Source organism: Gobio gobio, assembly GCF_949357685.1.
Source record: "Gobio gobio genome assembly, chromosome: 13".
In the NCBI taxonomy this organism is placed as follows: Eukaryota; Metazoa; Chordata; class Actinopteri; order Cypriniformes; family Gobionidae; genus Gobio; species Gobio gobio.
Window position 1 is genome coordinate 23047582 of NC_137106.1, and position 27139 is coordinate 23074720.

The following is a 27139-nucleotide window of genomic DNA, read 5'->3' on the forward strand; positions in this document are numbered from 1 at the left end:
AAATGGCAAAAGTTATTCTTGTCTCTATAACTTATGGCTTCCTAAAGACACGTTTATGGGTAAATAAAATATTAATAATATAAATAAAATGAATATCAAAACATATTTTAAATATAATGAAGTTACTTTATTATAGCACTCATCAGATGTTCCTGGAAACAAAACAGAGACAGAACAGTATAAACAAACTATACAACAAACTAAACACCAAATTACAAAAACATTATTATGTGAAAGTGAATAAAGTTGTGAGTGTGTGTGTGTGTTTTCAGTTATAAATATGTGCTGTGTAAATTAGCCTATATATACTTTTAGAAATTATATACGTATAGCCTAACTTTAAAAAACAAACAATAACCCATATAGATAAATTATAATAATTGTATAATATTAAGCATTTACTTAATATACATTGTAACATTAGGCTACTTTACTCTAGCACAGTAGTCAGTTAAGCAATTAATTACTATCTTATATTAATATGTATGTAGCCTAGGCTACATCTAAAGGTAAGTCTGCTTTAAAAAAAAAATATTACACTTCGACATGTACAGAATGTGCGCGTTAAGAAACACGTTCAAATGTGTCTTCTTAACATGTTAAAACTGTGCGTCGACTGTGTGTGTATGCCTGTTACATGACCAGAATGTGCGTGTCTACACATACAAAAGAAACACTTAAAAAATTGCTGCGTTGACGCGGAAAACAGTGTGTGTTGAAACAGTCATAAGTCACGCGTTTCGTATAAAGAGATTTGGCCCTGGGCGCGTTCCATAGTAGAGCCCTAGTCCAATGACGTGCGAGGTCGAGGTCATGGCCATGACGCGTAGAAGACGAGCTTTAAACTTTTTTTTTTTTTACATTGCCTATGTTTTTTTGCTGCTTTCCTTTTTCGTGATCAACAATGCCAGGACGCCGTCTTCAACTCAATCTCTGCATGGACGCGACCAACTTTTTCGACTCATTTTCAGGAGGCTGTCTTCGTCTTCACAACTCTGAGGCAAACTGCAGGCGCTATGAACAAGGGCATGGGTAATGTAACGTTACAATTGAAAGAATATGCTTTTATTCAGCTGTATAAGGAAATTGATGCGTTAATAGATCCGAGCTTAAAACTGCACATTTTGTTTACACAGACTATCCCCGCCTCATAATGAAGCCGTGAGCTCTTATCTGCTTGGAGCGATTTCCGCGAGTCCAGATTTAACCGCTGATAACGACGAAATTGTGTGTAAGTAACTTCTAATGTGTTTCTCATTCCTTGTTTAATTTTACCGTGACTGTTTTTATTAATACCAGTCTCATGTAATTTTTTTCCAGCTGCCTGTAAGACGTATTATGAATCGACACGCCGGAGCTTCAGATACAAACAACCTGAACTTACATAGCAGGCGGAAACTGCGAAGTTTAGCTCGGAGTCGATCAAGAAGAAAAAGGGTAAGATTTATTATATTAGATCCGTTTTTTGTCAATGTGAGTATTTTTCAGGTTGCTTATTGTCTTTATGGATTGTATTATAGTTGCTGGAAGCGAGAGTGTGCTGGATGAGGTGGACATTTGGAAGTCCGCGACCATTGAACTCATGTTTGATGAGGAAGACGGCTTTGTTGACGGGGTGTCTGGATGGATTGTGCGGCCACCGCCCTCTCGCAGCCTGGAGCACGCCGAATTTTACATTACATTACGAGACATTACTGCTGCACTGTACATAGTTGTGTGTTTAACAATAAAGCTCTTTCTTTGAATAAACAGCTGTATGCTTATAAATGAAGCTCTTTCTTTGAATAAACGGCACGGTCCGTATAATTTTCCCATATATTCCTTGATGGTATGAATACTTCATAGCATAATAACATTAATATAAAACAAATTATTACAACATAAATTATATATTTATTATTATTATTGGGGTTTACATTTATAATGAGCCTGGGGGACCAATAATGATTGGTTTGCAGTGATCTGCCAACCAATCACGAGGGATTTTTCTTGTTTAAATGTAGTGCCCTCAGCCAATAGTGAGTGAGTAAATTCAAGTCTGGCCGTTGACTCTCTGGTTTCGCTGCTATTCATATGCTAATTAGAGCCGTCGCACCTCCGCGCGGTCTCTCCGCGGGGGGCTCTCCACCTACGTCATGGTTCGTTTACGACAATTTGTGGCACAGACAAACTCGACGTTCGCTGCCTCTAAATTGTCGAAAACTGCCGAAAATTAGGGAGATTTCCGGGAGTATACAGGCGTTTACGGGGTCGAAAATCCCACTTTTCATGCAGTGCACGGTGGGGCAGCGAGGTGGAATGCAGGTACCGGGCTGGGGCGGCTGTCTCGTGGAGGCGGCCCGCAGCGAGGTGAGAGTGTGCTGTGCAACACTTACCTGACTCCACAGGTGGGCAGGAGGATTGTGAGGAGGTCGTCCACTGCTGCCCGCTGGCGAAGGGGGAGGATGAGTGTGGTCCGGCGTTTGACCGGCCACAACTCTCCGAGCCCCCTGAGGACCCAGAGATGGAGGAAACTGCTCTTTTATTGAAAATTTGGGAAAATGTGGAACAGAAACAAAACGTAACACAAAATTCTCCTCCCGGCCCTCCTCCGGGGGATGGAGCGGTGCGGTCACCGTCTCCAGAAGAGCAGTCCTCCCCATCTCCGGGTCGCCCGTCTCAGGGCCGCTTGCCCTTGCCCCTGCCTTTGCCACCTCTCTTGGCAAGAGCCTGGACGGGCTGGGCGGCCTTCTTGCGCCCGGCTCCACGATGTCGCTTGGGTGGAGGCTGCTGCTGCTGCGACGCGGGAGCGGAGGCAGACGCAGTCGGCCGCCCTCGGCGACGAGCAGACTGAGGTGCTGCCGGCGGCGGGGTGGAGACAGCAGCTGACCGCCGTGGCAGGATGTGACTGATGGCCTCAGTCTGCTTCTGTGCGGCCGAGAACAGCTGGGCGAAGTTCTGGACCACGTCGCCGAAGAGGCCGGTCTGGGAGACGGGGGAGTTAAGGAACCTGATCTTGTCGGTCTCCCTCATGTCTGCCAGACACAGCCAGAGATGGCGTTCCTGGAGTCTGGCCGTTGTCTGGCCGTTGACTCTCTGGTTTCGCTGCTATTCATATGCTAATTAGAGCCGTCGCACCTCCGCGCGGTCTCTCCGCGGGGGGCTCTCCACCTACGTCATGGTTCGTTTACGACAATTTGTGGCACAGACAAACTCGACGTTCGCTGCCTCTAAATTGTCGAAAACTGCCGAAAATTAGGGAGATTTCCGGGAGTATACAGGCGTTTACGGGGTCGAAAATCCCACTTTTCATGCAGTGCACGGTGGGGCAGCGAGGTGGAATGCAGGTACCGGGCTGGGGCGGCTGTCTCGTGGAGGCGGCCCGCAGCGAGGTGAGAGTGTGATGTGCAACACTTACCTGACTCCACAGGTGGGCAGGAGGATTGTGAGGAGGTCGTCCACTGCTGCCCGCTGGCGAAGGGGGAGGATGAGTGTGGTCCGGCGTTTGACCGGCCACAACTCTCCGAGCCCCCTGAGGACCCAGAGATGGAGGAAACTGCTCTTTTATTGAAAATTTGGGAAAATGTGGAACAGAAACAAAACGTAACACAAAATTCTCCTCCCGGCCCTCCTCCGGGGGATGGAGCGGTGCGGTCACCGTCTCCAGAAGAGCAGTCCTCCCCATCTCCGGGTCGCCCGTCTCAGGGCCGCTTGCCCTTGCCCCTGCCTTTGCCACCTCTCTTGGCAAGAGCCTGGACGGGCTGGGCGGCCTTCTTGCGCCCGGCTCCACGATGTCGCTTGGGTGGAGGCTGCTGCTGCGACGCGGGAGCGGAGGCAGACGCAGTCGGCCGCCCTCGGCGACGAGCAGACTGAGGTGCTGCCGGTGGCGGGGTGGAGACAGCAGCTGACCGCCGTGGCAGGATGTGACTGATGGCCTCAGTCTGCTTCTGTGCGGCCGAGAACAGCTGGGCGAAGTTCTGGACCGCGTCGCCGAAGAGGCCGGTCTGGGAGACGGGGGAGTTAAGGAACCTGATCTTGTCGGTCTCCCTCATGTCTGCCAGACACAGCCAGAGATGGCGTTCCTGGACCACCATAGTGGACATCGCACGACCCACGGCCCGCGCCGTAACCTTCGTCGCACGAAGCGCGAGGTCCGTTGCGGTTCTCAGTTCTTGGAGAACTGCGGGATCGTGACCACCCTCGTGCAGGTTCTTCAGTGCCTGGGCCTGATGAACCTGCAACAACGCCATAGCGTGTAAGGCGGAGCCTGCCTCTCCACAAGCCTGGTAGGCCTTTCCGATCAGATCGGAAGAGTACCTACAGGCTCGGGAGGGGAGACACGGGTTCCCCCTGGATGTGGAGTTAGGGCACAGTTGCATAGCAACGGCCCGTTCCACGGGAGGAACCTGCGTGTAACCCTTTGCAGGTCCGCTATCGAGGGTGGTGAGGGAGGAGGATCCACTGGGCCGGTTTCGGGCAGTAAAAGGTGCCGTCCACGACCTAGTGAGCTCCTCGTGCACCTCCGGGAAGAAAGGAACCGGGGTGGGGTGCTGAGAACCAGCACGGGCCACCCCGAGAAACCAATCATCCAACCTTGAAGGTTCGGGACACGGTGGAGGGTTCCACACGAGCCCGATCTTCTCGGCGGCCCGGGAAAGCATGGCCATCATCTCCGGATCCGTATCGGGCACAGCGGATCTTCCCGAAGGAGCCCCCTGCGCCGACACGTCATCTCCAGAGAAGTCTGACCCTCCCTCCGATGCAGCGATGGACATCTGATCATCAGGGGGAGCCCCGAAGGATACAGATGGTGCACATCTCGAGGACGGCCCACCACGTTCCGACGGCAGCTCTACTGGCTGCGGAGTGCGTGAGGGATGAGGGTTCCCCGGGGGTTGGTTCCCTGGGGGAAGCGCGCTCACCGTAACCCTCAAATCACCCGTGCTACTGCCTGAAGTAACCCTCTGTGGAGGGTTAGATCGAGGCAGAGGCACGGGGACTCCACCCCTTGCGAGATGGAGTCTAGACCGCAACTCCGAGATGGTCATGTTCCCGCAGTGAGAACATGAGTCATCCACCAACGCTGCCTCAGCGTGCTGAACGCCCAAACACGAGATACAGCGCTGGTGACCATCCCTTGGTGACAGGTAACCACCGCATCCAGAAACACACAGATAGAATGTCATCTTGAAAAAGACGCAAGCTCTATCTGTGTTTGCTCTTTCAGAAGGACGCTCTCCTTGGTGCTGAAGCACACAGGGGGCGGGGTCGCGGCCACACAGTCAGGGGGTGGGTGCAGCCTGACGTGCGCGCTCTCTCACACGAAGGCGCTCTCTTACCAGCCGTAAAAACGGCTTTTCAGCGCTCTCCACCTAGCGCACCGAACCAGCTGTGAGAACAGCCTTTGTGATTGCTCTAAACAAACAACACAGAGAGATGATCCGAAAACCACGCGACCGCTGCTGTGCCGTCACACCAACACCGACTGAAGAGATCGCTTCCGAAAGGCGGCTTCCGTCTTCAGTCAGGACTGCGAAGTAGTGAGTGATATCTGCCGTTACCATCTACCACCCGGCTCCGAAGCAAAAGGTTGATTTGATGCAATCACCTGTGTCTCATTTATACCCGCACGGCGTGGCATGAGCACCTGGTGCAATCATTGCATGCCAATGTGCATTGGCTCGTTTAATTACACTCGAAGTAGATTGGCTCTCGCGAGCGAGATTCCTATTCGACGGTACTCCGACGTGGCGTCGAGAGTGACCGACTGAATGGGAACTCTGGGTTTTCTGTTTCAGAATGGGAGGTATGTCAAACCCGAGAAAGCAGGGTAAGTCAAGCCCATTTCTAAAAGAGAGGTAACTTATACTCAGAGTCAGTTACCAGGGTAACTTACTCTGTGAACCTAACCTGGTCAGAAGCAGGTTTTCTTTGGTAAACTCAGAGTTTCTTTCGTTCTCCTCCCCCTTTTTAAAACACCAGCAGTGTTTAAATACTTTATTCATTCATTCAAACGCCACAAATGCTTTTCTTACTGAGTATTTTGGTCGTATTTCAAGTATAAATATAAAAAAAATTATAAATTTAATCTAAATCTAAAGTAAGCAAAGTTTACTTAAAACAAATTAAATTATCTGCCACTAACAAAGTAAGAAAAGCATTCTTTGCAGGAACATTCATTGCTCATATTTTCATCATGAGGACACTGTCAAAGTGACAAAAATGGCATGTCCTTTTATACAGGATCCTGACGTTCACTTGATAATCCTCTAGAAGTAACCTAATAATTCGAATTTCCTTTAGGATTTCCAGTGGTTGGACGCATTTATGACACTCATATACCCATCATCACACTTTCTGAAAACGGATTATTGTATGGAATGGAAGGATGCTGCCAGATGGTAGTACGAGATATATGCCATAACCACCACCACAGCTGTTAATTTATTTACATTTTTTATAGTCATCTTTATTTCCTACAAATACTTTATTCTTTTTCGTGTTGGGTGTTAATATTCTTCCTCCATCTCCTCTTCATCTGTCAGTGGTGCTGGAGTTTGGCTGGCCTGAGTAGAAGTCAAATGTTAATTTCATTACCCTGATTAATAAATGTAACAGGTGGGATCAGAGAACATTTCATTATGTGAAAAGAGCATAGACCCTTTTCACATTTCTGGGTTTCCGAAGCTGAAGTCGTCCTAGTTGGGTTAACTCTTATAGCGGTGAATGAGAGAATACATTAAATATATATTTTTGTGTCTCCATTTGCTGAAATAGCAAAAGAAAAACTCCACAATAGTGAACAACTTTCAAAAAGATGGAAAAATTAAAGTGAGATTGATAACTGCAGTGAAAAGAGAGAAAGATGTTAATTTTAACTATCACTCCCATAGACGCTGTATTAGAAACACTCTCACAGCAGCGGTAACTTGATTTTTGTAATTTGATGCAAAAGTAATATAATACAAAGTATTAGTGTTATAAATGTACATACATAAAAAAAATACAAAAAACGTTGCAGGATTTACGATATTGATGACCATTAAAACACGTCATCACAGTCTGTGAAAAGGGTCTATGTGAGAAAAGCTGCTGCACATTGGACACTGAATGATATTTATTTAATATGTCAAATGTTTGTAAAGTCATTAAACCTACACCCATGAACATTTTATGCTTAAAGCTTTTCCTGATTGAATTATGTTTTTATTTTATTTTTAGCTGCTGCCACATTCTTTGTTTGCCTTTTGGATACCATGAAAATTAAACTTAATTAAAATAATTAAGAATTAAACTTGTGTATTGACCCGGAAGTATGCAAACGTCTTTTTGTTGGGTGCTGTTGCCATGGTGAATCGTAATTTCGGAGCTCCATTGATCGTGGCTTTTCATAGTTGGAGTGCATGAGCATAACTCATCTACTCAGAGTCTACTCAGAGTTGAATGAACTACCTCAATTCAGCTGTTCTGAAACCCAAAACTCAGAGTTTCCCATCTCAGAGTAAGTCAACTCAGAGTTCAGGTTTAAACTCAGAGTTGGTTGAACCTCCTTTCTGAAACAGGCCCCAGCATGGATGTAAAAGTTTGTATTTTTGAGAAAATTACGTTTATGCATGGTTAGTGAAAAAAAATTTTTTTTTAAGTCACTGAAATAAGGCCATAAAACTGACGTCTGTTGTGCTTCATCACGTGACAATGTCTTACACAAATGAGATTGCATACCAAAAGATAAGGGCAACTTAAATAATATCTGCTATAGAAAAGACTTTAGATATACAAAGACGGTGCACTCATATTACTTATGAATGGGAAAAAGTGCAATGGTTGAATGAGTCCCACCTTCTATATAAAAGAGCCAATCGCTGACTGGTAAAGTCATTGCGTCATTCCAACTGCTGTTAGAAATTCTGGATGCTATCGAAACAGTCAGTATTCAGAGATGCACGCTTTAGATTGCACACGCACATTAGCTGGTCTTTTTATACCATTAAATAACAGAAAGTGTCCTATTTTTTATTATTATATTTAGGCTATACCATTAAAACACAGAAAATGTCCTGTATTTTTACTGTCTCAAACACTGTCAATAAACACAAAACAACAATTTACCAGAATATTTCCGTTTTTTTTAATTACGGGACAAAATCCGGGTAATGAGGTGCCAGTACTATTTCCATTATTTTACGGATTTATTTCTTAGAGTGTAGTGTATAGTGCACAATGCAGGAAATAGGGTTTGATTCCGGGACACAGCTTTCTAAATTAAATTGAGAATTGGGATTTTCACATTGATGTGGGACCAAAAATTGCGCAGGCCTACTTGCGCACTTTGGACTCTGTCTTTTATTGTGAATATCTCATTTGTAAATCCAAATGAGTTCAAAAGTAGGATCCATCTGGTTCCAGCTGTTTCACAGATAGTGTTTCCATCAAAGCAGAAAAAAGTATTTTACAATTTTTTGTTTGTCTGCCCAGGGCAGTGTCCCAGCTGAGGACTTGCCCGATCCTGCAGAGTGTATGTGTGCTTGTGCCTCATCTCATCTGTCCTAATGCTGTCCAAACCGTCTGCTTCTCATCAAATCCGGCAGAGCTGCCATCTTCAATTCAAGCTTAGAGCCTCAGCGTGTCTCTCTGGCTCTTGTGGGCTCAAGTCTCCTCTCTGTACTGGCAGAGTATGAAAACACTCACTACAATTCAGGAGGTCTCACTCAATCTTGGCATAGTAGTAACACCTGGTTTGAATGAAGAAAATTTAGACAGCTCAGAGAACTCACACAGTTTCTGCTTGATGAAAACCAATTCCAGTATCATTTGATGCATATGTGATAGTTTATTCAAATATGAAAGCATGCAATTCTTACAAATTAACTCATGGGTTTTGTTTGGGGTCTCAGATTTTTTTACAAATGTTTTATTTATTTTTTGCGGTCAAATGTCATTAGACTGCATACCAAAAGATAAGGGCAACTTTAATAATGTCTGCTATAGAAAAGATTTTAGATATAGTAAGACGGTGCACTCATATTACTTATGAATGGGAAAAAGTGCAATGGTTGAATGAGTCCCACCTTCTACATAAAAGAGCCAATCGCTGACTGGTAAATTCATTGCGTCATTCCAACCGCTGTTAGAAATTCTGGATGCTATCGAAACAGTCAGTATTCAGAGATGCACGCTTTAGACTGCACACGAAAGCTGGTTTAGCCTGAAAAATAAGCTTTTTAATGCTATTTAAGCAATAAACATGATTGGATTCATGTAAAATTCACATTTTGTTGCTTATTTGAAATATGTTATTTAAATGTGAGTTCGACAAGTTTTTGAGATTTCAGAATTCCCCCCCATTCAAATAGATAGGACTTGGTCTTGGATGCCTTATATACTACACTCTCTATATGGTTCTATATGGCACCAAAAATGGTTCTTCATCGTAATCATAGAGCAACCACTTTTGGTGCTATATAGCACCATATCTTAACATGTTCTGTATATGGTAGCGGTGCTATATAGCACCTTAGTCAAAGAACCGGTGAAGAACCTCTGAAGAACCGCTGAAGCACCAAAATTGGTGCTATATAGCACTTAAAAAGGTTCCCCCTATGATTACGAGCCAAGAACCATTTTTGGTGCCATATAGAACCTTTTTTTTTAGAGTGTAGCTGCCAGAGGCATTGCAAATATGGCCGCAGAGGTAACAGACTTTCTTGAAAGGGACTTTGTACAGTTAGGTAAGAAGAATGTGCAATGTTAACAGAATGTGAAAGAATAATAGGTTAATTTCGAAATTATAATTAAAGGTCCCATGGCATGAAATTGTCATTTTATGAGGTTTTTAAACATTAATATGAGTTCCCTTAGCCTGAATATTGTCCCCAAGTGGCTAGAAATTTTGATCGGTGTAAACCGAGTTCTGGCTGTCTTTCTCTGCCTTTGAGAAAATGACAGGCCAGACTAGCTAATCTTGAATTCTCCTGTTATGAAGTCAAAACAGGAACAGTTACCTCCCTTTCCTCTGCCCAGAGAATCTGGCACGCCCATGCAAGCGCCATATTTGTCCTCGAGAGATCATGACTTGTGAACGAGTGAATGCTGGCAGTTTCTCAGTGTTTGGATGTATAAATGAAAACAGAAGTCTTTTCTCAGTTCCTTCTGATCTGTGATCAGTGATTTCTGATGTGTAGCTAATTATTCAAGTTCACACAGAACTGTATTATTCGTGCACACGCTGCGGCTTCCCTCTCTTCCGACAGAACAGTGTTTTCTATCTTGTGAGTCAGTTTTTTTGAACGTCCTCATCGCGTCTATCTGTTCTACAATGTGCATACAGTCGTGAGTTTCTGCTCAACATCGGCAGACTCACATCCCTTTAGAGATAAACCTCACACACGCCGAAGCTCGGGCTGCACTGGCCGGTCGACCTTCAACATCATGACCCCCAGTACTGCATCTGGCCCACAGCGGAGGCGCCATACGCGCCACGAGATTAAGCAGAAGGGGGGTAAGCGTGAGCGTATTCGGGCTAGCCAGCCTAGCCCACAATAAACTGGATTACATTCGATTACTACTGTTGTGTCTTTGTTTGCGCTGTGTACTCAATGCGCGTCACTGACGCTTTTCATAAGATAGGAAAATATCTAAAAATAATGCTATAATCAACACTTACTAGTAACTCGTTCATCTTGACAGCTGTAATGGTACATTGCATGTGTTACAAAGTTGGTAGAATAAGGAGGAAGACGGACTCGGCGTGACTGGGACTCGTGTTTATTTCGTGCCTGGTAGACCTCGTTAAACCACGCCCCCTCCGCTACAAGATCTGATACTCATTCAAATGCAAAGATGTCAGCCAATCACAACAGTGGGCGTTTTTACTGAAGTCTCACAGCAGACACGCCTCTTGAAACCAGCCAGAGGGCAAACATCAGTATAGAAAAAATGCCTTTTATTTCTAAATTATGACATTTTATGATGTAAAAATCATACTAACAATATAAGTACACCTCAGGAAACATTATAAAATAATAGAAAAATCCCATGCCATGGGACCTTTAAAATTAAAACTACATTTTTTCAAGTTCATCATCAGGGTCTCTGGGAGTCAATCTCAAAAGAACATGATGGTTAATGGAGTTCATAAACACTTACAGCATGGTAATTTCTCAGTGGCGTTCTCAAATAATAAGTAGATTTAGAACTTAGTATATTTTATATTAAATAGTCTATTTTTGCTTCCAAACGTTTCCATTGTCACATATCTTCCACGAAGCTGCTAAATGAAACAGTTTGAGATTTAAATATGCAGCATTTCAATACGTCAATCAGTGAAGACAGAATTTGCTTTTGCCTGTCAAGGATGTTAACACTAGGGCCTAATTCAGAGTGTGAGGGCATCACCAAATGATTTAAGAATTGACCTTAAAAATATATACTGTATGTGGAATTATAATGAGGAAACTAATTATGATTATTAAGAAAGAATAGCTAACCTTACCTTATTTATATATAACCAACACTTATTTCTCTACCAATTAAATGTAATTTAAATATAATTTTACATCCCATTTGCACTGTAAGAAAGAGTCGCAGGACAATAACACTATAACAATCCTAACAATTATAATCAACAAGGCCACCAACGCTGCATTATAATCAACACCATCACCTGCTGTTTAGACGGCTTTGTTTATTTCACAGAATGTTATGGGTCAGTGAAACTTTTAAAGATCACTCAAAAAGGAAAAGTATGTCATTATTATGTCATTCCAAGCCTGTATACAATGTTCTTTTCCCAAGTAGCTCCTCACACAAAGCTATTGTATAACTTCAGAAAACCTGGACTATAATGTGGATAACTGTATTATTGGACCAGATTAATAACAATATACTGGAACTACATGATAGGATTTTAACTTTAGGGTGAAAGTAAGGGGCCAATAAGAAGAGCTCCTAGTGTTTTGTGGATGAACGATTTAGAGGTCCATGTTCTAGAAGTCCAGTCGTGAGTCAGGAGAAATTGGTTGATATGTTTTTTCTTTGGGAATGACAGTAAAGTGAGTAATGCACTTGTGGTATAGTCAGATCTGAGTTGTTAATGTAAACTTTGTGGTTTTGATGTGGTCTACAGGGTCAAAGTCAACCTTTTCTCAAAAAGGCTTTGTCTTAGAACACTCCTGGGAACTGACCTTACATCCTCAGTTCTTTAAATGAAAAGCATCTACTGAGAGGCATATGACCTGTATAACCTAACTACTGAAATTTGTTGAACAAGCCTGACTTTATAAGACAGAAAGGTGTCAAAACACTGTATCAAAGTTTGTTTGTCAACTTGGTTTCTTGGTATCTTGTAAACCAAAATTAGTTTCCCAGTGGAATGATAAAACTTCATAAAAAGACAAGCTGTGTAAGAGCCATCGGAGCCAAATAACCACATGACCACATTCCCAGAGCCCCAAGAAGATGATAACCAAACAGCTTTACTTCACTTGTATGGACAAAAAAACATTCATGTCAGTAAGAATCTAAACTTTTTGTTAACAACATTCTTCAAAACATCAAAATAAAGTCAGGTTTGGAGCAACATGAGGGTGAGAAAATTATGACAATATTTCCGTTTTTGGATGAACTATCCATTTGACTTGAAAAACTGGATTAAACTCGGCTAACATCACAGTTTTATTCTGTGTTAAACTGGTTTTAACTTTGTCAGGTATTGATTGAATAGGCTGATTCGTATAATCTCTACCACTCAGCGCATAATCTAACCTGAAAAAGATCTGCCATTACAATTATGAAGCCCAACTGATTTTTTAGTCTCCAAATCCTCTTCCCCATATTTAATCATCCTCTTCACTCTATTCATCTTCTAATGCATTTGTTATCTTGGTGGGTCAGATTTGTAATTATTTTCAAATTAGCTCAAGATAAACAATTAACTGCTGCTGTGGCCTGATATAGTCGCTAAACTGCACTGGAGGTTTTATCGTTTTGGTCATGGTTCGAGAAGAGCGGTGTCTGGCCATGAAAGCCTCCTTTTGTGACTGAGGCCATTTGTCATTCAAAATGACTCCATTCTATTCGGAACACAGCTGGCTAGAAATTGGTGTAACAATGAGGCCTGAATCGTCAACCTACAAGAATATACCCAGCAGACTCTTGAATCTACAAGGTTGCATTCAAATATCGCAATGCTTTTCTATTACAAATCCCAAATAGCAGACTACTTGCACATCTAAAATACAATTATTTAAGCTTTTTTTTTTTTTTTTTTTATGAAAGGATGACCAGCTCAGTACAGTCATGGAGTGGCTTGAAACATTTATTTATTTAAATAATCAAGGACAATAGGGGGACTCACAGAGGTCTGTGGATGTTTAGTGTTTCAATTCACTATCTGTCTTTGTCAGTCACGTGGGTTTTTTGTGTGTGACGTCCCCACGGCGCCATTTTTGAGGTATCGTTATACTGACTGACACGTATTGAAGATATTATAAGAGTAGAGATAAATAAATAACTCACAAAACTGGAGAAGCAAAATAAAAATGAGAAAAGGCCGTACTGAGATGAACTCAATAAAGATGCTAGGGACGGTTATTTGGAAAAATTATCATCCTTTCAGAACATAAATCCATAAATCCAATCCTGAAGTAAGTTGGAGCACTGACCCCGCATTGCTACCTCCATCCTCATACCTCGACATTGTCAACTATCTTGTTTATGGTATAAGCGCATATACCAGTGAACAATTTAAAAACTATAAATCTCTTGAAGCCCACGGACATTTCACCAATAGCTGGGTACAGGATTTATTTACATTCCGAAGGACTGCGTTAACACAGTAGTATCAGCAAAGGTGGGCTTGCTGTAATGATAATGATGTCATGTTAACTGTATAATTAATTCATGATTAAGGATGGTTTGTTTAGTTTGAACGTGCTATGAGTAGGAATATTTTTTCATTCTTGCCTAACACAATAAAACAGAAACATTGTTTCAATAAAACAAGTCATCATCATGAAACAAACTGTATGACATTTTTGAAGTAAATCAAGGTATGTAGAATTTAATAGTGTATTTTATAGTACATTCGGAGATATGTTTGCAAAGGTGATGTTTTCCCGTCGCACCGCTGCAACCCAGGCCATCTGACATTGTTAAGTCCGCTACATGCTGTCCATGTCCTTTCTTCAAAGTGGGAAAGGTAAAAAACTTTTCCCGTTGTTTAGTTTTTGACCCTTTCTGTCATGAGACTTACTATTGCAGCCTATCACACAACAAGAACGTACCATTTTATCACTGAAAAGAAATTAATCAAACACATAACTCTCCAACAACAGAACACCCCCCCCCCCCAGCATTGATACCTTACAAATGACGTAAGGTGGAGCACCCATAATGCACTTCGGGTCTCACGACTGGGACATCACCTGACAAAGATAGATAGAAAGACAAAACATGTCTTGGAGTAGAGAGATGTTGAAAATTATGGTCACACTTTCACACTAGTCCAATTCTCACTATATTAACTAACTATTAACTACGCCGTTTGCCTCATTAAAATGATAATTACTGCGTATTAATAGTATAAATAATTTTCCACAGTAATGAGAATGAGATTTTGTTGTTGCTTTATGATAATGAAAACTTGTGATTAATTAGCATGATTTTTGTATTAATTTCATTTGTTTGTTTGTTTGTTGTGAGGTGAAATTTGACCTGGACAACATTCACCCTTGTATAAGATGAAAAGGCTCTAAATCATGTTCAATTCATATTCGTTTCAAGTCATTCTGGTAGAAATAACAATTCTGCAAAAAGAAGTGCATCAAAATGGCCTGTAACCTAATGCAAATAATATGCAAATCTTTCTACCATGTTTCACCTCTCAATAAATCTGAACTCAGATCACCTTACTCCCCTAATAGTCCCTGTTTTATACTTAACCCCTCTCATTTCCCTCTATTTGTGGTGTTACTTTGCTATCAGCCTCTTAGCTAATTTGGAACAGGTCTTGTTCTTTCCGGCCCACTCGAAACCATGCAGAGAGATGTTGAATGTGTCATTTTTTCATGTAGAAATCCACCATCCTGATAATTGACTCAACAAATGCACTCATCTGAAGCCAGATGGGTAAATTGCCATTGATACAACCACCACATTAATATGGTGTGGGTGAAAATGGCTTGAAAATTCTAAGCTAAATTTTCTGACACACTTCAGATGAGGCATGCTTTTTAAGCAAGTGACTGTGGACAACTGGAATAAATCACACACACACATACACGCACGCACGCACGCACGCACGCACGCACACACACACACACACACACAGTTATAAATTTAATGGCACTCACAATCTTTCATATTCCACAACTTGTTAGACATGGATGAAGCCAAAAATGACAGTGCGTTACACTATACCCTAATAAATAATAATAAAAGAAAAGGCTGCATGAGGCATGTTATTTAATGCATTGCTTGATATGAAAGAAGAAGCCTGCTGATACTGGCAGGCAGTAGATGAGAGGCCAGTTATATTTGAATTATCAGTCCATAAGATGTGAGAGTCCCACAGTGACAGTAATCTGAAGTAAAAAGCAGCTTATTTTTCTCACTATTTCCTGCAGCAAATAACTTCAAGTTAAATTGTGATTGCACTGTAAATTGCCCTGTTTTAATTAACATTTTTCTCTGCAGAAGACCTCATAGGACCTGCCATTATGCTACCAACAGATGTTCTCCAATGTTGCTGTTAAACACAAGTCGGAGGGATTTAGAGGTTGCGTTGCACACTCACAAATGAGCCAATTTAGCATTAGTATGCCTCTGAAGAGAATCATCCAACTAGATGCCCACAGCCGTGATCCATACAAATATTAATTCTTTGTTTTATTAGCTGTGTTAGCTCTAAACATAATCTTACCTCTGTGAAGTTGGTACCCCATAACAAAATAATCCCCAAAACTATGCTATTCGCTTGTGCTGATTTGTGCCGCAAAAACAAACGTATGTGCTGGTTTGGTGTTTAAGTTATTGAACATCATTTTTTGGTTGTGTGACATCACTCTCCACCCCATGTCATTCAAATCACTCCAAACCTATGCATAAAATAAGTTTATTTCTAAGGAGTGCAAATAAATAATATTAGTTTTAACGTCACAAACTGGCACAAATGAATGACACCGGTTTGGAACGATTTAGACAAATTGGAGTGGAGAGTGATGTAACTTTTCCTAGAGAAAGTTTTTTGTTATATTTAAGACAGGGTTGTAGTTACAGTTTTTTTTTTCAACGGCACAAACCAGAACAAATTAATGGCACTGGTTTGGAGCGATTTGGACAGCATGGGTGGAGAGTGACATCTCAGCTCCAGAATTACATTTGTTATTTTGGTTTTATTCTGATCGTCCCTTTTGAATATTTTGTTTACTATATGTAACTTTGCAACTACATTTCTATTTGCTCTCATTAGAGTATTGGTTGACTGTCTGCTTAATATCTGCTTTATTTTGATGGTCCCCAAAAGACATTCTACTGACTATAATTAATTTTGAAACTACATGTCAACTTATTCTAACCCTAAAGGCCCATTCACACCAAGAACGATAACTATAAAGATAACTACAGTTGCAAGAAAAAGTGTGAACCGCTTGCAGAATCTGTGAAATGTGAATCATTTTAACTAAATAAGAGAGATCATACAAAATGCATGTTATTTTTTATATAGTACTGTCCTGAATAAGATATTTTTACATTTGAAATGTTTACATAGTCCACAAGACAAAATAAATAGATTAATTTATTAAAATGACCATGTTCAAAAGTTTATGAACCATTGATTCTTAATACTGTGTGTCGTTCCCTGGATGATCCACAGGTGTTTTTTGTTTTTGTTTTTGTTTTTTTTTGTGATGGTTGTTCACGAGTCCCTCATTTGTCTTGAGCAGTTAAACTGTCCAATGTTCTTCAGAAAAACCCTCCAGGTCCTGCACATTCTTCAGTTTTCCAGCATCTTTTGCATACTTGAAACCTCTCCAGCAGTGACTGAATGATTTTGAGATCCATCGGACCCACTTTATATTAGGTGGCCTTAACTACAATGTACTAACATTTTAATTAATCATTTGATACAATGCACTTATTGTGTATATACATGTCTTTACATTGTACTTACATTTTTAAATAAACCTGCATGTAATTACATCTGTAATTAATTTATGTAGTTACATTTGTAATTACACTGTTGGCACTTCCCTTACACCTAACCCTACCCTTAAACTTACCCATACCACCACACCTGTCCCTAACTCTACCCATATCCCACCTCAATATCAGCAAAAGTGTTTTGCAATACAATATGAACACAATAAGTACATTGTACAAAAGTGTTTTGCAATACAATATGAACACAATAAGTACATTGTACTTATTTTTTGATGTAAGTACATAGTAGTTAAGGCCACCTAATATAAAGTGGGGCCGATCCATCTTTTCACACAGAGGACAATTGAGGGACTCAAACATAACTACTAAAAATGGTTTAAACATTCACTGATGCTCCATAAGGAAACACAATGCATTAATGATGAAGAACATTGGGCATGATGCATTAAGAGCCAGGGGGTGAAAACTTATTGAATTTGAAAATCAAGGAAAATTTTACTTAATTTGTCTTCCGGGAAACATGCAAGTATCTTCTGTTGCTTTTGAAGGGCAGTACAAAATGAAAAAAAAAAAATCATATTCAAACAAAATAAGAAAAATGTGGACATCATCCTCCTGTTCAAACGTTTTGGAACGGCAAGCTGTAGTCTCGCGCTGAAGTCCCGTGGGAACTCAGTTGTAGCCGGTAAAAATGTAAATAGTCCAGGGGGGAGGAGCGTTACGAATAATTTCTTCTTCACTTGTGAGCCGATCATCACTCTTCACACACACAACGCTCCTCCCCCCTGTACTATTTACATTTTTACCGGCTACAACTGAGTTCCCATGGGACTTCAGCGCGAGACTACAGCTTCCCGTCTTAAACACTATTTCGGTGAGTTTAAACAATGGCTAAGTTGCTAAACGCATCTCGTTGTAATGTAAGGGCCCTGTTCATGTTGGACTGACATTTTTAATTGCATTTTGTGTCTGTTAAGAGGCACAAAGACACTCTTAATGTATATGCCCCCATAGCTGCCGTGTTAGCTGAGAGGGAGCTCTGGGCATTAACTATAACAGCTCCGTGTTGCAAGCACCAATCCGGTTCGTCTTCAATCAAGATTAACTTAAAAATTCACCGGAATTCTCCTTTAACACAAGCAGACAATATCATTCTCACCAAAAGGAAACCCACCAATGGGGTGGAGAGGGACATCACTGTCACGGTTCATGAATGCACCGTCTCCCTTGCTCTATGTGTGTGTGTGGTTGTGTTGGAGGCGTGGTATTTGATTACGATCTCTCTGATAACGGCCACCTGCTGCACTAATCACCGGGGCTAAACGTGTGTCTCACTCTGCCTTGTTGTCAGATTGTTTGCAGTTGTCCGGTGGTACCTGCTCGTGGGTTCCTGGTTTTTTGTGTCCTTCGTTCCGGTTTCCTGGATTCCATCATATCCGTCTGCCCACTGCTTCCCTGCGTCGCCGCCTGAGTTTGTCCTGGTTTTTGTCACCCTGATCTGCTCCAGTCTGACCCTGAGCTCCTGTTCTTACAACACCGAACTATCTGAACTATTGTGTATCTGAGTATAATAAATCACCTTGTTCACCTCGCTATTGGATCTTCTGTCTCTCCTTGTCTCCGGACATTACAATCACAGCTCCCGAATTATTTCTGTTATATCTGATGAATGAAAATTGTTACAGTGTTTGTTTTAACAGCACAAACCAAGCAGAAATGAAAGACACCAGTTTGGAGTGATTTGAACGACATGGGGTGGAGAGTGATGTCACACAGCCAGAAAAAATTATGTTCAATAACTCAAACACCAAACCAGTGCAAACGTTCATTTTCGCAGAAAAAAAAAAAAAAAAAAGTGCAGTAAATGAATGCCATAGTTTTGGGAATTACTTCTTTTTATTGGGTGCCATCTTCATGAGACGTTATTCCTCCCCAAAATTCCACAAACTTAATAGAATTTAGTGTAAAAAAAAAAAACTAAAGTGAACAGCTACATCCTTTATTCTGAAATAAGTGAAGGATAAGAAGCATCCTTATAAAACCAAAACACATCCTATTGCATATAGAGTGTTAGCACTCTGCGAGTAACCTTTAACAAGCTAGTGTATGTCTGTATGATTTCATAAAACGTGTACCTCCTGAGAGCTTAAAGGAGCTGCTTTTTCAATATCTTTCTACTGTGAAATGTGTCTTACCACAGTTTGAATGTCATCTCTGAATATTTGTATGTGCTTTAAAGGCTGTATTCCCTTAACAAAGGTCCACACAATGGAGCACAGGTAGACAGAGGTGGGCAACAAGACCGCAGGAAGCTTATAAAAACCTGTTGTTACGCATGGTATAGTTTTCATAATGAACCCTACTGTGTGCAGCCATTCCGCCACATTGATTCATTTCAACCCCGGGTTCATTCGGATGAACTACACAAGCTCAGTTTTGCATAATCTGCTTTGTGTTTTATTATATTTTTCACGGCAGGAGATTCCTCTCCTTTGATTTCAATTAGTTGCTCATTGTTCTTTTATGATGCCTGCTTCCAGAGCTTCTGGGCTGAGAGAATCCAGAGTTATTCCACTCGAGCTGTACTTTCTGAGGAAATCTTTGCCCACTGTGCTCAAGTGTGCTCTGGGGGGAGGTACTTCAGGACCTGCAATGTGATGCTAACGGTGCAGGTCTGACTAAAGCCTTTGTCTCCTTCCTTACCGTTGCAATGTGATGGAATGCTATCGAGCATACAAATGCCCAGCTTTAAGAAAACTTCCCAGATTTTGTAGGCCTAAGATAAGGAGTGAGAAGAGCAGGGACCGAAGAAAATGGCAAGCTAAGTTTAAAGAAGAACTAATCGGTGGATTAGCCAGTTTGCACATTTCTTTCCCCCCCTCTGAAAAAGACTGTTCACAGAGATGGCTGTGTCTTTATTTGAATGCATTATTCTACACTATACTATTATTGTGGTATTATCTCTTTAGGATTTAACCACAGATGTCATTTACTCTTATTGCAGTGGGGACTAGTCACAAGACAAATTTTCACTAATTAGTTTCGAACAGTTTGGTTCAATGAATCAAAATGAAAATTCAAAGAAATGTATTTATGTCTCTTGACTGGAAAAGTTTTGGGGAAAAAATGCTATTAAAACCAACTCTGTTTCATATGCGATGGATGAGCGATATTGGTGTGGAGGAACTTGACTGGCCTGCACAGAGTCCTGACCTCAACCCGACAGAAAACCTTTGGGATGAATTAGAGTGGCGACTGTGAGCCAGGCCTTCTTGTCCAACATCAGAGCCTGACCTCGCAAATGCACTACTAGAAGAATGGTCAAAAATTCCCATAAACACACTCCTAAACCTTGTGGAAAGTCTTCCCAGAATAGTTGAAGCTGTTATAGCTGCAAAGGGTAGCCTGGATGCCAGCCGAACTTAGCCCCGCCCACAACATTTGACGTCAGGAAGTTCGGAGCTCTGTTTTTTCTCCTCCGTTTTTCCTCAAATAAGCAAGAACTAAGCAACTTTGACGATATAAATGATTGTAAATGAGTATGGCCATGTTTTGTTTACATCTAGCTATCACGATTCCTTGCGCTCAGGTAGTTTGGCGTGACTTTGCCTGGAACGCTACAAAGTCGTGAGTCGTGGTTTGAAGTCGTGACTTATGGGTTCAAAAACCTGCCTGGAATGCAACATAAATCCCAAGCTTTTTTTATTAGTCCCAGTCAATCCCTGCACTAGTCACATGTGTGGTTCTGCAAGGCTATACAGTATGAATACTAGTTGATTGGCATAGCCATGATTACCTTCTGCTGCGCAACCAAAGGCATTAAGTCCCTTCCTTACAGTACATCCGAGACATGTTCCAGTGATAGTCAGACAGAAGGAAAGAAAGTGAGAAGGATGTCAGCTCATCAGTAGACAGGGCAGTGCTCACCCTTTCCTGCAGCCCAGAGCCAATTAATTGCAGCACTGAGTGTGAGTTGACTAGTGTGGGTGTGGGTGTTGTGACCTTCTGACGTCTGTCTGTACTGCGCTCAAACTTCCAAAGACTGACACACCATCTGAAGCCTTCATCTTTGACCCAGACCCTCCCTGTTGACACAGTCCCCTAGATTAGAGAGAATGAAGGTCATTATTCAGTCTACATATTTACTAGATGAGCTGATAATGATGAGACAAACTGTTGTCATTCATTCAGACAAGGTCCTTGTAGACTGGTAGGGTTAGGGTATAAGAATAGGTTGACATGTAAGATACTTGTTGGAGGACCATCCATCACAATAAAGAGTTAGCAGATATTAAGCAGACAGTCTTATACTAATGAGAGTTAGTTGACATATTTGCAAAGTTACCTATAGTCAACAGAATATTCCAAAGGGACAATCAAGTTAAAGTAGTATCAGTTTTACATACGCTATGCTTTGGAGCCCAAACAAACCCTTTAAAAAAACTGTAAGGTTAATATTTGGAAGGTTATAACTTTGGGTTTCTTAATGTAAGGGGTTTGTCTTTGATGCAATGCTACAGGACAGATGTTTATCCGAGTAAAATCAGAGTAGGGATGATCTTATATAATGAAAGTTCACTTCCACCACTTATATAGAAAATATCGCTTTGGTATATCATAATTATGACACACTGTTAAAAGTGGTAACCTGCAATTGTTACGTTAAAGAGCTATTTCTACCTGATCTTACTTTTAAATGTAGTTTTGTTGGTGTAACCTAATATATTTAGGTTGATTCAGTAATGTTAAATAACATAATTTTTTATTTGAATAAAATCAATTAATTTAGATCCATGAGCACATGAAGCACATTTTAGTTTACCATTTTTAGTGCATACAAATTCAGAATTATATCATAAAAATTATGAAATTATGAGATACTGTCATAATTGTGAAATAATTAGTCATAATTTTCTGATCAAAAATTATTTATGGAATACTAAATTGAAATGAGATTGTTTTCTTTACATTTTAGTTCATAGTTATGACTTTTTATGTTATAATTTAAAATTTGTATCTTATAATCAAGACTTATGGAATTTTCCAGTTTATTATTTTGAATACGTATGAAGACACACAGATAGTTATTCCACTCTGAGGAGAAAGAGCCTTTTTTCTGTACATCAAAATATGGTGGCTTATTTCTATATTATTCCTTATAAGTAAAAGGGGTATTTCCATCATTATTTATCATGTTATTCCCAATTCCTGTTATTTATTTTGCTGTAGAACACAAAACAATTTATTTAGCAAAATGCCCTGGCTATTTTCCAATGGAAGTGAATAAAGTGTTGTATAAGCCTTGGGATCATACAGACCAAGGCATAATGTTATTACTGTATAGTTGATCACATTTAAAACAATCTCTCCCTACAGTATATAAAATACTATAATATTTCTGCATTTGTCACTATAATTTCATATGCTCATTTATTTTCCTCTGCTGTCCCTGACTGGCTGAAGCTGTGGCATTTCTGTGCCATTTATCAAATAATTAATTGTCACAAAATGACATCAACTTTAGGCTGAAGGAAAAGGGTTTGAAGGAAGCTGACACTGGCTCAGAAAATATTCTCAGGGTATTAAAAACGCTAAACTCCTCTTCATCATAATATTTTCCACCACATGATGCTCCAAATGCTTTGCAGAACATCTTTAAACATTTCATAAAATTAATCCCTCTTTAACTGTGCCTGACAAGGTCAAATTGATTCACTGAAACTTAGCGCCAAAAAAATAAAAAATAAAATAAAAAAATAAAAAAAACACAGGCCAAAGCATCATTGCTTTACTTCTGGCTAAGTCTAATGCAAAAGATGATAAGGAACACTCGGCTCCAGTGCTCTCTGACAAAGTCATTTGATGAAGACAGATGGTGGAATTGGCTGCTAGCTTGGTTGCTGAAATCGCATTAAAACCTTTTTTCCCCCCAAGGAATGGATTATGATATATGGGAGCCCGGCCATGAGACATTCACCCACTGGACTGACCTTGAACCTCCACATATGGGCCGGAGCTCATTCTCTCTAGCATCAGATCCTCAGAGATCCGTTGGGAATTACTGTGCTTGTCATCAGTGCTCCACACTATTGTCCTCTCCTTGAGACAAAAATGAGGAATGAATATTAAAGTTATATAGTTCACCCCCCAAAAAAATTCATTTACGTAGTCACATCATTCTATACGACTACATGAAGACACAAAAAGTTACAATAGCAAGATATAAAGTGTCTTATATAAAGTCGCATTGTGAGCTACAAAGTAGTGGTTAGGAGAAAAAAATTTCAACCGTAACAGTCATATATTGCAACATATAGGGTCACATTGTAAGTTATAGTTGCAATTATGAGAACGTTTAAAGTTATACTCCGATAGTCACACAGACCAAAATTAATTAAAGTTGCAAATGTGTAAGACACTAAGTTATAAGGTCGCAATTATGTAAAAACAATGGTGCGATTTAAGGGTACATTGAGATATATGAAGTCACACCATGAGACATAAATTCGCAATTGGGAGATACAAAGTTAGGGATGCAAATTAGGGATACATTGATATATTGGCAGAAAAAAACAATTATCTGCACTATATCTAGAGCTGTACAATTAACTGTTAAAAGATTGCGATCTCGATGCAAACATTAATGCCGTCTTATTCTTAAATGACTACAATTCAGCTGTGTCTATTAAACATTTGACAAGTACAATCACAGCAAACATTAAAATCTGCGTTGGCACTGCTGCTGAGCCAGAGAGCAGTTGTCATGTATTAATATGAAACAGCTTCACAAACAGTATTTTCAACCAGACAGTGCCATTATTTAATTATTAAATACTCACATAATTAAATTACCAAAGAAGAACTGGGATAAAAGTTTAGAGTATCCCATCCAATAATCACAGAGCTTTGTGCTTTGTCCATTTTATCACAAAATGCAAACAATAAATGGGTTTGATGCTCTTGGATGTGACGGATCACTTTAGATGCCTCAGGTCAAGCAGCAGCTCAAATCATTTCTTCCACTTTATTACAAGTTATAGCGCAAAATAAACATGAATGATCATCATAAGGTATGTTTAAAGATAAAGTACAACTTCTAAACGGTATCCTCTCATGTAATCACCCAATTAGTGTTTCAATCATGAAAAGTCAGCTTGTGAATGTCCATTAATGTAACATTTACCTTTGGAAAGTTATCCAGTGTTCACAGTTCGTTAGTTAGCTTTAAAAACACAATGAAAAGCTTATTTACGGTATGTTTGAATTAATCTGTCATTAAGCAAGTTGTTATTAAAACCTCCGTATATGCCATTTAAATGTTCATATACAACTGAGTGTGATTATTATATCTGAAAATATTTAACAGTTGAATATAATAGTTTGGGCTCTGTTATTAATTTTAACTTTAATTATACACTCTAAAAAAAAGTCTCGTAATCATAAGGGAACCTTTTTTAGTGCTATATAGCACCAATTTTGGTGCTTCAGTGGTTCTTCAGAGGTGCTATATAGCACCTTAGTCAAAGAACCGGTGAAGAACCTCTGAAGAACCGGTGAAGAACCTCTGAAGAACCGCTGAAGAACCACTGAAGCACCAAAAATGGTGCTATATAGCACTAAAAAAGGTTCCCCTATGATTACGAGCCAAGAACTATTTTTGGTGCCATATAGAACCTTTTTTTTTTTTAGAGTGTAGTAATGTACCAAATGAGAGGGTTCCCTTTATAGGTTACAAACGTACGTGTAGGCAGGCAATGAGCTCACGGAAACAGGGATACAAGGAGAACAGGAAACTTTAATGAAAACGCAGGAAACATACACACGAACACATCCAACATGAACCGAGAACTGACAAACACAGGAGAACTGAGAACTAAATACACAAGGGCAAACAAGATAATTGGCAAGGCACAGGTGATAGACAGTCTTAATTAACAGGACACAGGTGATGGAAGGAACTCATAAGGACAATGGCGGGAAAACTGAACATGTGACAACTCAGAACACAAGCAAAACAGACTAGACATGTGACATTACGCCCCCTCCAAGTAGGCGCGCCCTCGTGCCATAATGGGAACATCTGAGGGAGGGTGGGGGCTCAGGAGGAGGGCGTGGAAACAGACAGGAGAACACTAAACAAAGAAGTCCAAAACAAAGAAAACCAGTCCAACAGAAAGAACAAGTCCACGGGGGTGTGGAAGGAGGGAGGAGCCAGTGCGGAGCCTGGAGCAGGAGAAGCCAGGTGGTGTGCCAGAAACCAGCCAGGACGAGGCCCCAGGGCAGAGTAGATGGTGAGAGGAGCCATGGAGGAGACGACTGGGGAGGTAGACGACACCCTGGGGACGACCAATGGAGAAGGAGCCAGAGATGGAGCCGACGAGCCACCGCGAAGCTGATGGTCCATGAGACCGAGGTGGCACCGCAGCGACGAGCACCCGAGGTGGAACCGGGAAACCAGAGGACAGCAGCTGAACTGGAGGGACCGAGGACAAAGGCGGAGCTGAAGGGAAGGCAGAGCCAGACGAAGCCGCAGGTGAAGGCAGGTCGACGACTGACCAAGGCGGAGCCAGAGAGACGAGGGAGCCCGGAGAAGCCGCATGGCCGCTGGTTTCCGGTGGAGCCGAGGGAGGGAGGAGCCAGGGAGGCGCTGAAGTGTCGACGGGCCGAGGCAGAGCAGGGGGCACGGAGGCTGGAGACGGAGACAGGGGAACCTCAGTGCCGGACAGAGCTGGTGGCCTGAAGACACTAGGCGTGTCCACACAGCGTGTGGGTGGAGCAGAGGGGCAGAAGGACAGCAGCAAGGGGAGCACTGAGGAATGGACTGACTGAGGAGGTGGGAGAGGGAGGCTGGGTGGGAATTCCTGAAACTCTGGAGATACTGGGGACGCTGGAAACTCGGAAGACACAGGAGATACAGGGGGTACAGGAAAAACCCCTCCATAAAAGTCCATCAGGTCCACCTCAAAAACCATCCTCAGCTCGTCTATATAACTGCCAGTGTTTTCCACAGTGGCGGTGTTGTGGGCGGGGCTTTCCTCCCAGCCCTTGAACTCCACAATAACTCCGATAGGGCCTACGGAGCGACTAACCCGTCTCCGACTGAGGGGTTTCCCGGTTATCAATTGGATCTGGTAGATGGTCGGAGTAGCAGACGTGCGGAGCTTGAGCTGGCGGCAGAGGGTGCCTGAGATGAAGTTCCCGGCTGACCCAGAGTCGAGGAGGGCAGTAACTGGAAGGGAGATACCAGCAGCTGTTGCATAGCTTCGTGGACCGGTTCTGGAGGGCTGACACCATCTGGTCGGCGGAGGAAAGGAAAAAATGTCAGCTGGCCCTGGTGTTCTTCGATACACGGCTACATACAAGTGGCGAAGCGAATGGAGAGTTGGATGAAACGTTCAAGCCCGATGGGGTCCTCGTATGCAGCGAGATGCAGCCGCACCCGAGGATCCAGACCCTGTCGGTAGGTCGTGATCAGGGATTGCTCGTTCCACCCACTGGCAGCAGCGAGGGTCCGGAACTGGAGGGCATACTCATTTACAGATAAAGTACCTTGTTTCAAGTGGTAGAGTTGTTCACTGATCGGCGAATCCCAAGACGGTCTTCCAAAGACCTCCTTGAAATGTGCGATGAAACCGGAGAGGGTCTGGATCACAGGACTGTCGTTGAACCACAGTGCTTCCGCCCATCAGAGCGCTTTACCAGATAGCTGCGAAGTGATGAACACCACCTTGGCGCGATCGTGTGGGTACAGGTGCGGCTGCATCTCCAGGACCAGCGAACATTTAAGCAGGAATCCGTTGCAATCCTCCGCCGAACCAGAGAAGGGCGCCGGTCTGGCCATGGGACTGGCGCACTCGGGGGGCAAGCAGCGAACAGCGCCCTCCGAACAGCGTCGACGAGCTCCTTGAAGGAATCCGGGGTGCTCATCCTGGTGCGGTGCAGTGTTGGTCCGTTCTTCTGTTACAAACGTACGTGCAGGCAGGCAGGCAGGCAGGCAGGC